The 14,262-nt window shown below is 45.0% G+C and overlaps 1 protein-coding gene across 1 annotated transcript in view; it reads left to right on the top strand.

Moving 5' to 3' along the window:
• The first annotated feature begins 297 nt into the window (after positions 1–297).
• The window catches only part of WIPF1 (WAS/WASL interacting protein family member 1), a 122,863-nt gene continuing 108,898 nt past the window's right edge, over positions 298–14,262 (top strand). The window contains exon 1 of the mRNA XM_043894185.1: positions 298–496. The gene's annotated coding sequence lies outside the window, so the exon portion shown is untranslated. The remainder of the gene's footprint in view (positions 497–14,262) is intronic.

The raw sequence follows: 14,262 nt of genomic DNA on the forward strand, positions 1-14,262 counted from the left end.
AAGGCTTCCGCTTGGGGCTGGAGAGGGGGCACCCCGACAGCGGGAAGCTGGAGAACTAGCAGTCCATGGGGGAAAGGGCCCTCGGCTGGACACCCCTTCCAGTTCCCGCTGCTCTGCAAGCACAAGGGAGGTGGACGGAGCAACGCACGAGCCCCAGCCTCCTAATCGCTCCACTCCTGCCGTGCACCTCGGGGCTCGCCAGTCTGTGGGACGCAGAGCCTCAGCCCCAGGGAGCGCGGGCGCGGCGCACACAGAGGCGGGCGAAGGGCCGGCGGCGGCCTCGCGGCGCGTCCACATGTGGCGGGGCCGCGGGGCGGGGTGGGGGGAGCCGAGGGGGAGGGTTTACATCCAGCGAAGTTCCCGGATGGTCTCAGCCTCCCGGCGCTGAGCGCTTTTCCTGCCCGGCCGGCTCAGCCCTACGGACCGGGGAGAAGTTTCACAGAAAAAAATGCCCGGCGCGCCGCGGGGCCCTGGAGCCGCACGGAGCCGCCGCTCGGTAAGGGACGCGCCGCCGCCGCCGCCGAGGGTGCGATCGGGCTCCGGGGACTCCGGGCAGCGCCCCTGGAGACCCTCGCAGCCGCCGGGGACCCCGGGGAAGGGTTGGACTGGACGGCCGGGCTGGGCTGCGCGGCTCGGCGCCGGGTGGGCGCGGGCGGGGGCCGGGGGAACGTCGGGGCTGCGTCCGCTGCGGGCGGGGGCGCGGGCGCGCGGTCTCCGGAGGGGCGCGACTCGGGCCCTGCGGATCGCGTGTCCTCCGGGTGCCGGCGGGTGGGGGAAGAAGGGGCCGCGGACCGGTGGACTCGGGACGCGGGCGTTTTCAGGGCTGGGCGCGCTGCTGGGCTCTGTCGAGCCTGGGGCCGCCCAGGGGTCTCGCCCCCCGCTCGCGCCGTAGGTACCCGCTGCAGGGGCTTCGCGTGGATGCGCTGGGGCGCGACTCCCCCCACTGCTTCCCAGCCCCAGCGCAGGCGAATGGGGGCTTTCGGGCATCTCCGGGGCCAGTTCCTGCTCTGGAGCCGCCTCTCCTTCTTCGCTAGGGAATTGTGCCCATTCCGAAACTCAGCTTCCCCAACTCTCCTCCCGCCGGGTGCCCCAGACTGCTGCTCGCGCCCCGGGCGCGCGTTCGATGTGTGCGGCGACCTTAGAGGACTTCCAATCCGTGTCAGCGCTTTTCTCCCGGGGCCTCTCCCGAACTTTCCGGACAGCTTCGCTACAGTCTCACTCTATTTTTTCTTTTTTAAAAAAGAACAGTTAAAGTTGCAAGAGTAAGTAAAAGAAACCAGCTGACCCAGTCTGGGTGACCCAAATCTTCAGTTCGTGGTTAGACTTTGAACTTTTTGAGATTGACAAAGGGTGTGTCTGTGAGGAACCGAGCCTGGCTAGATCCTGTGGTCTTGCTGAATTCCGGGGTAATACAGATTCCTTCCTGGGCTCCTGACTTGATCTCAGGCCTCTGGGATGCCTCTCAGGTTGTCAGCAGTAACTGGATGCACTTGGTCCCTCTTTCTGAAAATTGTGTCTCACTGTCGTCTGCCGGATGGTCTCTGGACCGCTGGCCGTGGCTCGTCGCAGACTTAAGGCGGTGCAGCCACGGAGCCCTGGACAGGGTCCCGCCCGTGGTGGGTTTTCTTTTGCCAGTTTCCCAACGCAGTTCCAAAACAATACTGTAGCTTCGTTTTGAGTCATTGGCATATTTTTCCCTTTCAAAAATGCTTTTTTCTGTAACGGATAAAATAACTGCAAAGAATTTTCATTAGGCCATCAATGTGTGTGTGCTCAATCGTGGCCGTCCCTTTGCAGCCCCATGGACTGTAGCTGGCCAGGCTCCTCTGTCCATGGAATTTTCCGGACAAGAATTCTTGAGTGGGTTGCCATTCCCTTCTCCAGGAGATCTGCCGGGCCTAGGGATTGAACCTACCTCTCCTGCATTGGCAGGCAGATTCTTTGATTTACCACTAGCGTCACCTGGGAAGCCCTAACCCTTCTTTAGGGTGCTTATAACTCTGCCTTCCACTTTTGCTGTGTATCTTTACCTGCCCAATATCCCCTGGTTGAGTCTCTCAGGGACTAAATCCTCAGCCACTTGTTGAGTGGAATTGTGCAGACTAGCCTCTGCAGATGTTATTAAAATCATCTTCTTTCTTGGGACCTACCCAACCTTTGCCATAGCTTTGGTTCCCTGAGCAGCACCTAAACTCTTAGGTTTGTGTGATGTAGAACAGAAAGATTTGTAAGTAAGTTAGATCAGATTCTGATACATTTAGAGACAATGGGGTTACTTCCGGGGTGGAGATTCATGCCTTCTTTCACTTGTTTGTTCATTTCACCAATTAAGTGTCTACTGTGTGTGCAACTGCCTTCTGGTTGCTTAGGCATATCGTGGGCTTTCCTGGTGCCTCAGATGGTAAGGAATCCACCTGCAATGAGGGAGACATGGGTTAGATCCCTGGGTTGGGAAGATCTCCTGGAGAAGGGAATGGCTACCCACTCCAGTATTCTGGCCTGGAGAATTCCATGGACAGAGGAGCCTGGCAGGCTACAGTCCATGGGATCACGAAAGAGTCAGACAAGACTGAGCGACTTTCACTTTCACTTTAGGCATATCATGCATGTTAGGTGTGCCTTGAGCCTCACTTATCTCATCCAAGAATTGGGGTTGATAATCTTTGCTCTTCCTCCATCTCTTGGTGTGAGGATCAAGTGGAATAATGACAATGATATGTGAAACAGCAAAAAGCAGCACAACATAGGGCAGTGACGAGAAGGTGAGGTGCCTTTACCTTTTAAACTTACTATCTTGTACTATCTCAGTGGCCCAGGCCAGGGATGAGCCTGCTTTTGTGGGAAGTATTTCTTATTTGGTCTGTGTCACTGCCTTAAATATTCCAGGATGGTCCTCACTATGGTTGTAATTCTAGGAACATATAGGGTTTTTGCATTGCACATCAGAAGAACAGAATTAAACCTTAGTGCCTTTTTGTTGTTGTTGCTGTAACCCCTTCACTTTTAAGCATCTATTGTTTGGAATCCTGTCTCCCAGAGCCGTCATCTTCCTGAAGCCCACCCTCCCATGAGGTCTACCAGATTCCTCATGATTTTCATACAGAGGTTTCTCTACTACCGTGCCCCAGCAATCCACAATTACACTACAGTGCTGGAAGGTTTCATGGGCCTGTAAATAAGCAGGACCCACATATGTGAATCAAGTCACAGTTGAAAACAAGCAAGATGCTCATTTGGCATTGAGGGTTCCTTTTGGGGATCACTGTTGTGCCCTGTGTCAGGGGGAGAAGAAGAGACCTGACTCCGAAGGAGGTGGAATTTGGCCCTGAATGCTTACCTTCTGGTGGAGATGAGATACGGTTTTGAACAGCAGGAATGCAGGGCAGAATATGGTAAATAAGATGAAAAAAGGTACAGATCAAATACGGGGAATGTAGAGGAGAATGAAATTACTTCCAGCTGGAGGGAATCAGTCTCCCCTCATTTGTCCATCTAACAAGTATTTAAAGGGTCTGCCGTGTGCCAGGCCTGGGGAGATTCATGGACATGTGTACACTGTGTTCCATCTTCCTTGCTCCAGTCAAGGAAACGTGCTGCTGTCTCCTCCCTGGAAGAAATAAACACTTTCTTACCCACTTCATTGCCCAGCTCAACATCTATCGATTGTTCCTTACTGTGTAGAGATTGCAATTGGGTTAAAATGATTAACTCTGTCTCTTGTACACTTTGGAATAATAAAAACTCTGAGGCTCACCAATTCCCCAGAATACCTTCAATTAGTTGAGTAATGCTATGCCACCTAGCCACACTTTAACCATGATTGAAGTATGCTGTCCTTAGTCAAGGGTGTGACTTCTAGAGTCTTGATTCTATAAGGCTGGGGTGAGGCCCAGGAATCTATTTTTGAAAGCCCCCCAGTGGTACTGATGTCATACCACCTGCAAAGTTCCGTAAAGGTAAAAGCATGGGCCGGGAGGTCAGGCAGAGCTTTGTCTTTTACATGTCCTGCACCTTCTGCATCTTTATCTTTAGTATCAGAGTAACCATCTCTGCCTTTGGGGTTGTGCTGAGGCCGGATGATGTCGTGGATGTGCATCACTTGGCAGATTATCCAGGACAGTGCTGCTGCTAGGTATGTGTGGGTCTTCATTATTATCAGTGTTAGCTTGTGCAAAACACTGGGTTGGTATTCTCCTTTCCATATGGAAATACAAAAAGAGCCTAAACATAGGAACTGCTTTTTATATAAATTTCTGTGTAATAATCCCTCAGCCATCTGTAGTCACCTGAGCATTTCACAGTGATCACCTCATGGATTCTCTTCATAGCCGAGGAGGAGGGATGTTACAGGGGAGAATGTCAGTATGGGTGGAAGGAGGGCTGCCAGCGTGTGGTATCTGCTTAGCCACTCGAGCTGGTCACTGAGATGACCAGGGCAGCTAAAGGTGGGGGGCCACAGTGGGGAGGGAGGAGAGTGCTACCTCCTGTCACTCTGGCACCGGGAAGTACCAGTGTAACATTTTGCGGTGGTCGGTCACACAGTGGTCATTGTCCATGCGGGATGACCAGGGGGTCTGCCTGCTCCCGGCCGAGCTGCCTTGGTCACAGGTCCAGCACCCACGTCCACAGGGTGGGGTAGTACTGCTCCCGTGTTCTCTGATGGCCAAGCCTGCTCAACATCGCAGGCTTCAGATCAGGCATCCATACTTGGGGAGAAGTCAAAAATAATTGACCTTGCTAATAATCAGTAAAAGAACATAGCTAAAGTAAGTAAATAGGCGACATAATCATCTACAATTTTCATTAGTTCAGAAGTTTCAGAAACATGGTTCGTATTGTAAAACCATGTTGCTGTGATGTTGTATAAGTAGTCATCCCTCGGTATCTGAGGATTGGTCAGGACCTCCTGTGGAGACCAAAGTCTGAGATTTGGAGGGCTGACTAACATTTTAGCATTGCCTACTAGCCACCAGGCTTCCCTAGTGGCTCAGATGGTAAAGAATCTGCCTGCAATGCCGGAGACCTGGCTTCAATCCCTGGGTTGGGAAGATCCCCTGGAGGAGGCATGGCTACCCACTCCAGTATTCTTGCCTGGAGAATCCTATGGACTGAGGAGCCTGGTGGGCTACAGTCACAAAGAGTCGGACACGACCGAGTGACTAAGCATACACTAGTGATATATTTTTTTACTCTTCTATTAAGCCAGCTTTCCAGTGTTGCTCAGTTCTTTCTTTCTAATTTCCTTTTATTACTTAGTTGTATTAAAGTGAATCAGATTTTCAAAGTTTTCTATATCTAGCCCAAATTTTATAAAGTCTTCCTTCCTCCTTCCTTCCTTCCTTCTTCCCTACCCCCTTTCCTTTCCTTTCCTTTCTTTCTTTAACATTATCATTTACTATGTGTTTGTTTTAATTTAATCATTTAGTAGTCACACAACCCTGTTAGGTAGATTCTATACATATATGTGGAGCCTGAGACCAAGAGAAGTTAGGTAACTTGCCCAAGGTCACATAGCTAGTGACAGAACTAGTATTCAAGCCTGGGGCAGTCTTGATTCCACACTCCGCACTTTTAACTCTTCTGCCATATTATATACTACCTATCACGTTGTGGTTGTGGGCTCCAGCCAAAGATGCTTTTCCATCCCCATCAGTATGCCTCTGCATTCTATCGACACTACTCTTCTTTTCATGTGTATGTTGAGTCCTATAGATTCTTCAAATAGTCCACAAGTACTTGTTGAGAAGAAAGACTGCAGACTTTGTTAATACTCAGTAAAAGAAGAATTCCCTGGAGAAGGAAATGGCAACCCACTCCAGTATTCTTGCCTGGAGAATCCCATGGATTGAGGAGCCTGGTGGGCTACAGTCCATGGGGTCACAAGAGTCAAACACGACTTAGCGACTAAACCAACCAAAAGAAGAATTAGCTAAAATAAACAGGAGACACAATCACCGACAAATTTTAGTGGTTTCGATGAACATGGTTCACATTGTAAAAACATGCTGAAATGCTTAAGAAAAACTGAAATGCTCTCCTAGAGTTCGTTTCTTCCTCTTAGTAAATTCTAAGGACTGTCTGTTTGGACCTCACCTGTGTTTCAGAATCCACTTTATTCCGTTTTGGAATCATTTGCATGTGCTTTTTTTTTTTTCTTTTTCCTTGTTAGATTGGAAACTCTCTGGAGGCAATAAATTAAAAAAACTTTAAAAAAAGTGGCTCAGAAATAGAAGGTTCTCAATTAATATTTGTTGAATGGCAATTTATTTGTGCCACTCTGGTTGTGAGATTTGAAGTGAGTTAATTTTTTTATGAAGGCAAAGTAGATCTTGATGTTGGTTTCTGAAGATGCTGGTGAACAAGTTTCATTTCATTCTAAGAGTGATTTCATCCTTCACCATACTTTTTATCACATACATAATTACCTTTAAATGCTGTTTATCTGTATATCTTCCAAGTTGAACAATAACAATGATCCTAATAATAAAGAAATGAGATTGTGATCTGGTGGGGAACATGGGAATTATTATTGTAGAATTTAAGAAGTAGCATTTCCTGATCTAATACCTGTATGTGGTTCACTTCCACATTAGTGAGATTTTGGACTCTCCTACCCACCGATTTTTCCATCTTTTTCTTTTCTTTTTTTCTTTTACATCACTTGAGATGTTAAACTTGAGAAAGGAGTATAAGCAGAATTGAAGGACACTACCCGCTCCCCAGACTGCCACAGATTCTTTTGTATTTGGAAGATAAATAGTTCTCTTAGGTAAGAGCTGTGTGCAGGAGGAAGGAAATTGTGAATAAAATGGAAAATTGAGGTCCAAATAGTTTCCTGAGCCAGGGGAGTCCATTACAGTTGAAAATAAAAGTTAGTTTTATATAATTTCTATTTTTCTTACGGCAGCACACATCTGTATATGTTTTACGTCTATGTATGTTGCTGTGTTGTTCGGTCACTCAGCGTGTCCGACTCTTTGCGACCCCGTGGACTGCAGCACGCCAGGCTTCCCTGTCCTTCACCATCTCCTGGAGCTTGCTCAAACTCATGTCCACTGAGTCAGTGATGCCTTCCAACTATCTCATCCTCTGTCATCCCCTTCTCCTCCCGCCTTCAGTCTTTCCCAGCATCAGGGTCTTTTCTAATGAGTCGGCCCATCACATCAGGTGGCCAAAGTATTAAAGTTTCAGCTTCAACGTCAGTCCTTCTAATGAATATTCAGGATTGAATATCTATGCACGTTGACATTATTTAAATTTAATTTTCTCTCCTAGACAGTACTTGATTACCTTAAATATTGTATAGGTAATGTGTGCACCTTGCCTCACTGTCACAGCTAAACACAGTTTGATTACATTCCTCCTGTTCTCCCTTCTCCACTTCCCTTATTTGAGACTGTGTTTTATGGATATTTGCATTTTGATTGCCTGATTTTTTTAGTATTTCTTGGACATATTGCTACTATGCTGTTAGTAGCTGCATGGCATTCTACTGTTGGGTGAATATATATGTCTGTTCACTGACCATATTCCCACCTGTTAGCTCTTGCTAATGATGCCCAGACAACTAGTTCATTGAGTCAAGTTAAAGAACCAGCCAATTCAGTGACAGCATCAGTATAATTATGAAACAGACCAAATGAACAGTTAGTTGAATTTCTTGCTCTTCAACTACTTGTGTGTCACCCAGCCCATTTCTGAAACTTCCCAAGCATTTTTCTATAGACATAAGCAGGAGATAAGATCTCTTGACTGAAGATTTAGGCCTGGGAAGGACCAAGAAAGAAATCTGGCTACATCTTAGAATGATGTCATTTTAAAGTGTTGACTATGTTAACAAATAATATTTCAGGAAACTGGGAAACTTTTTTTCCCCTTAGGCATAGGGGAATAGATTTTGAAAGCAGAGAACCTTTAGACTTTGGAGAATATCTTGAGAAAACATGCACCCTAGCTATTTTTTTTCAAAAAATGTAAACAGTGAGATCAGTGTCTTAACCACAATAGCCTTGTGTTATGGGGATGGATATTTAAAGAGTGGAGGCAGTCAGATCAGCCCAAGATAAAAGGGGAAAGAAATGGGCTGTTCTTGAAGAGGCTTATGTAATGTAAGCAGAACATATATGTCCTGTGGGAGGGACTTTCAGGAAAGACTAGGGTGATGGATAGGGAGAAAAGGGTGGGGGCAGGAAGGATAAAAGAAGACAAAACCAGTTACCTTTCCCAAGTCCCAGACGGCAGGCTGAGGGACGCTAAGTTGAGTTTCCAGATGGTACTGAAATTTCTAATTCAAAAATTGAGGAACTAGAAAAAGGCAAAAGAGTTGAGGTCTTTTTAAAGAAAATCTTTCAAAAGTAGTAATTTACTTTAAAAGTGCCTTTTCTTATCTATTAAAGCCAGAATTAGATTGCCATGCATAGTTTCAGACAGGGGTCCCCCACCTCTACTTTCCCTTTAGCTCAGCTGGTAAAGAATCTGCCTGTAATGCGGGAGACCTGGGTTTGATGCCTGGGTTGGGAAGATCCTCTGGAGAAGGGATAGGCTACCCACTCCAGTATTCTGGCCTAGAGAATTCCATGGACTGTATAGTCCATGGGGTCCCAAAGAGTTGGACACGACTGAGCGACTTTCACTTTCACTTTCACTTTTCCCCCAACCTCTGGAGTCGAATGCCTGATGATCTGAGGTGTAGCTGATGTAATAATGATAGAAAGTGCACAAAAAATGTGAAGCACTGAGTCATCCCAAAATCATCTCCTACCCCCTGGTCTGTGGAAAAATTTTCTTCCACAAAACTGGTCTCTGGTGCCAGAAAGGTTAGGGATTGATGGTAAGATATAACTCAAAGTATCAGTTTAGATAGTCTCAGATTTTGTGAGTAAAATTCTACATTGTTCTTTTCCCTGGAGTTTTAGCACTGTTTTTTAAAAAAGTGCCTCACATGTTATTTGAGACAAAATAAAAAGAACATTGTTAAAATTGGGAATTACTTTATTTTGTGTGATACTTTACAAAGCTGTTGGAGCTAGAACCTTATTAATTAAATATTGTAAACTTTCCCCCTTAATCTTCTCCCTTTGATGAGGAACTGGGAGAACAAAAAGAAAAAACAGTTCTCAAGTTGGTTAAAGGACTATACAGGAGTTATTATGGTGTTAATTTCACTGTAACATTCCTTTCTGTACAGGATTATTGTGTACATCATGTCTACTGTGATGAAACATGTCCCTTTTGTTAACCACCAAGCCAGGGGCTCAGTCTTTATAATTCAGTCTTTGCTTCCTTGTTTTTGCTGAAAATGTGTTTCTTATCACTTAAAAAAATAGATTATAGTTTTTACCTTGTTGAGATTATTAAAGTATTATGTATTTGACATAAATAAGATAAACGAGAAAGCAGTAGACAAAGAAAAAGTTTATAAGTTTTCTCCTATGTCTCTCAAATCTAACCACTCGAGGTAATTGATACTATCAATTTGGGATATGCCCTTCTTTTTCTCTTTGCTTATAAAACTATATACAAATATATATGTAAATATATCTTTCTATTAAGAATAGAAACATTATACACATTAGGCTACATGATTTTTTAATTGTGGTATAATTGACATATAACATTGTGTAAGTTTGAGGTATTCAACGTATTGATTTGATTCACTCATGTATTGTAATATATTACCACCATAAGTTGGCTAATACCTCCATCATGTCATGAAATTATCATCTTTTTTAGTGTTGAAATCATTTAAGATCTAGTCTCTTAGCAACTTTCAAGTATTTAAAGAAATGTTAACTATAATCACAGTCCTGTTCATTAGATCCCTGGAATTTACTCATCTTCCCACTGCAACTTTATAACCTTTAACCAACATATCACAATTCTCTTCCTCCCTCCTCCCAGCAGCCCTGGTAACCATCATTCCACTTTCTGTTTCTACAAGTTCAGCTTTTTTCAGCTTCCACATATAACATGTAAGTGAGATGATACAGTATCTGTCTTTTTTGGAGTTGTTTCACTTAGCATAATGCCTTCAGGATTCATCCATGTTTTCACAAATGGAAGGATTTCCTTCTCTCTCTTGGCTGAATAATATTCCAGTTATGTGTGTGTGAGACAGAGATTGTCTGTATCCATTCATCCACTGATGGACACTTAAGTTGTTTCCTTATATTGGCTATTATATATAATTTTACTATAAACATGGAGGTGCAGATATCTTTTTGATATCCACAAGAGTTTTTCACATAACAGAACATTATAGACATTCCTTCCAAATTAAAAATTCATTTATATTATGGCTGATTAATATTCCATAATTTAACCATTCAAATTGTTTCAAGTTTTGTGCTACTGCAATTCTTCCCTGTACATCCGTGTGTTCCGAACAGAAGCTTTGATTTCTGTCAGAGCCCCTAAAGTGGTATTACTTGCTAAAAGCTGTAGTAATTCAGTCTTACTAAAACTATTTGAAAGTATCTGCTTCCCCACATCCTTGCCAATGTAATTCATTTTAGAAGTATAAACTTTATAATCTCTTTTTCCTGTTTTGTTTCACATTATTTCTTTCGGGAGCACTTGTCACTTTTTAAAAAAATTCCATTCATTTGAATTATTCATGCCCTGTCTTTTCCTTAAGTTTCTAAGGTACATATGGTTTGTCTTCTAGACCTGAAGAAGAGAAGCTTCAGCCTAAACTCACTGAGCTTAATTGTTCTGTATTGAAATGAAACAAAACACTTGAAATCTGCATATAACAAAGTAAATATAGATCTTTTGATTCCAGTTTTCTATTTTTGAAATATATTATGTAAGAAATTGTCTCAGGAAATATAAATGTTTTAACAGGAAAAATGGAAACTTATAAAATGCAAAGATGGGAAATTTTAAAGGAGTTTTAAGCTTGCACAACTAACTGGGTTTCCCTCTTGACTCTTAAAGTCTGAAAACAAGCATTCTTTGAGAGCATTAGTTATAAGTTATGCTGAATTACATCAAGAGGAAAAAGTGAATCACTGCAGATAGGAATTTAGACCTGGAGTGTGAGTGAAAGCCCCTGCTCTTATGCTCCTGCTTATTTTTCTGGGAGGTGAGGCTCGATTCCACTGCTCCTGTCCTTGTAGTTGCTGAGTTCATTATAAAATTATTTGTATATAACTCCAGCAGTACATTGACTAATCAGAAACAGCTGTACAACTGGATTCGTTTATATGAACAGAATAGCTAAATCAATCCGCAAAATTTCTTGTATTCGATGAGGTCGGGCCAACATTGTGTAGCCCAGAATAATAACAGTGCTTTGTAACTAACCTGACACAGATGGCAAAAAGATTGTGTCTGGGCAGCAGACGTTGGAACTGAAAATTAAGAAACCTTGTGAGCCCTTGATGTCTGCCATAATAAATTGTTGCTGTCTTTTTGATGTGAGTGTTTTAAAGGCTAGGAAACTTCATGAAGGGATGTCCTGTTTAGGAAAGAACACATCAGAGTTGGACCCTCTGAGAGCTGTGTGTCCTGAATGAGGTGGGATTGTCCAGATCTGTGTCCCCGGAGAGATAAGTTTGTACTTCCTGCCAGACTGTCAGGGCCGAAATAAGCCAAGGGCCTCCTGCTGGGAAATGACCACAGGCCAGATGGGCTCACTGGCAATGTCTACCTGGAGGGAGCCTTACTGCCTTAGGGAGAAACACATGGTCCCCAGTGAGGCTGAGGCTGAAGTCCTGGCATCACATAGCCAGAGGAATTCCTCAGAATGTGTGTCCTTTTGCAGAGCCCAAAGGTCCGCGGGAGCTGAGTGAGCTCAAAGAATGCAACCTCGTCCATATGCTTCTCACAGTTAAGTCTAAGGCGGACTTCAGTGCAGGCAGGCGTGAGGTCTGATGAGAACAGAAAGATCTCTAGACCCTGAGTCTGCAGGGCTGGCCTGGTCCTACAGGACTCTGAACTCTCCACCTCTCAAAAACACAGGTCTTTCTTAAGGCCAGAAATCCGCTGGCCCCCAACTGGCCAGAGTCCTAAGGCCGGACTGGGTTCTGGGTACCTGCTTGGCCTTGGTAGGGAAATGTATTAATTTTAGCCAAAGTGACAGTGAGGGAAGGTGGTGCCCAGCGGGAACTGGGCACTGATCACAGTTTGGGGATTTGCAAACACTCACCTTCCCGGGGCTCCCATATGCTGTTGCCTGAGGGCATGGGTCCCCACTGCCCTACCTTCACTTTCACTGTGCCCCTGTTCTTGGATGTCCCTCAGTCCTCAGAGATAGACTTTTGAATGTCAAGTTGCTTCCATGTTAAGACCTGATATCAACTAGCTTATTTACTTAATTGCTTTTGCACTGAATTCTCTGCTAAAGGTAGAGTAGTGAAGTGAAAAAAGCTATAGGAGTCATAGAATAGGCGTTTACCGCTTGTTTTATAACCCCAGCTTTGTTGCCCAGTCATCGTGTGACCTTGACAGCAATAAAGCCCTGTGCAAAGAGCAAAAGGAATTTGTAAGAATGAGGAGAAAGGTGAGGCTAGGATGTCTGCAATGCCTCTGATGGGATACACCTGACATCTCCAGATACGGTGCTTCTAAACAGTGCAGTTGTTAACAGTTTAACTCATCAGTTGGAAATTCCATTTAAGTCTGAAATGTTACTTTGCCTGTTTTTGACTAAGCATTTGATAAATAAGGGAGAGAAATAGATGTCATATTTCTCATTAGCTAAAATAGGGTGGCTGTATTATGTGTCACTCATAGGGATCTTCATTTATACTTGAATTTTATTTTATTCTTAGAAAAAGACCATTAGATTATCTTGTAATGTTATTTTTAGGAGTGGGAAATGAGCCAGATAAGTCCAGGTATGTCTGGCAGATCTTGTTTTTCTTAAATCCAGTGAAAACCACACTAGCTCACATGAGCCTACACTCATCCATTATACGCACCCTTATCCTGTGTTAGTGCACGCATGGTCCCAACCCTGAAACCACGTGTCCTCACCATCTGCCACCCACAGCTGCATGTACACACACACACACGTCTTTGGCTTACCCCTTTTAAAGAACACTTCAGATAGAACCAGGAAGTATCGATTCTAAACGTTCCTGGGAAAACACACGTATTCCTGAGTTTTGCATACATCAGCCTTTGCAGCTTCTCAGAAGGCAGAGGCTATTGCTCAGCCATGTACCCTTTGTATATTCTCAGACCAAGCATCGTATGCAGGCGAATCTAAGTGTGTGCTTCGGGTGTGCCCTTCGATGGTGGGGATTCCCAGAGGGTGGAGAAAAATGCCCGTGTGGGGCTTTGCCTTGGGAGTTCTGCAGCGGCCATTGATTGGCGGTTGTGACCACTGCTGGTTGAGTCTTTTGTTTGTGTTTCTTACTCCTGGTCTGAGGAGCAACACATTGCTGTTTTGGCTCAGAGGCAGATCGTCTTGGATGGCACCCAAGAAACTGCACACTGCTCTTGCTTCCTGATATTGGTGCTGACATTCCAGGGCCTTCAGTTGTGCATGGAAAGATCCTGGCGACACACTGGTAAATGGGGCCCCTGTGAACTTTTTGCTCTACAGAGAGGTTAGACAAACTTATCTACTTGGGAGGGCTTCCCTGGTGGCTCAGTGGTAAAAAATCCACTGGCAATGCAGGAGCCTCGGGAGACACGAGTTCGATCCCTGGATCAGAAAGATCTCCTGGAGAAGGAAATAGCAACCCACTCCAGTATTCTTGCCCGGAGAATCCCATGGACAGAGGAGCTTGGCGGGCTATAGTCCTTAGGGTCACAAAGAGTTGGACATGACTGAAGTGACTTAGCATGCACCCATGAGCACATACACGTCTACCTGGGAAGTCAAACCTTAGTACTGGTGCCCGAGGGAGCCCAGCCACCATTTGCAGATAAGGTTGTGACGAGGAGAAGAAACTTTCTGAGTTCCAACCCAGATTCCCAAGGGAAGATGGAGGCCTAGTAAAACTTCCCCTCTGTCCCCTTCAGCTCTAGCCCTAGCAATACCGAGGAAGACAGGAAATGGGAGGAAGTTCTGGTGGTGGAGAGAGTGCAGAGGTCAGCAGTGGCCGTAGGAAGAGGATCTGGTGGTTCTGAGCTAAAGGGAGAAGAGGCCCAGCAGTGGGAGTGAAGGGACATGGATCCTAAGCTTGGATCCTCTTCAGGGTGAGAAGCTTCCCGACCTAAGATGGTTGCTGGGTGGGGGCCCTGGCAGTGCAGGGAAACATGGGGAGCTGGAGAAGGCTGTGGCTGCCCTTAGAAAGAAGCCATTAG

This window comes from Cervus elaphus, chromosome 33, assembly GCF_910594005.1.
Source record: "Cervus elaphus chromosome 33, mCerEla1.1, whole genome shotgun sequence".
NCBI classification, from domain to species: Eukaryota; Metazoa; Chordata; class Mammalia; order Artiodactyla; family Cervidae; genus Cervus; species Cervus elaphus.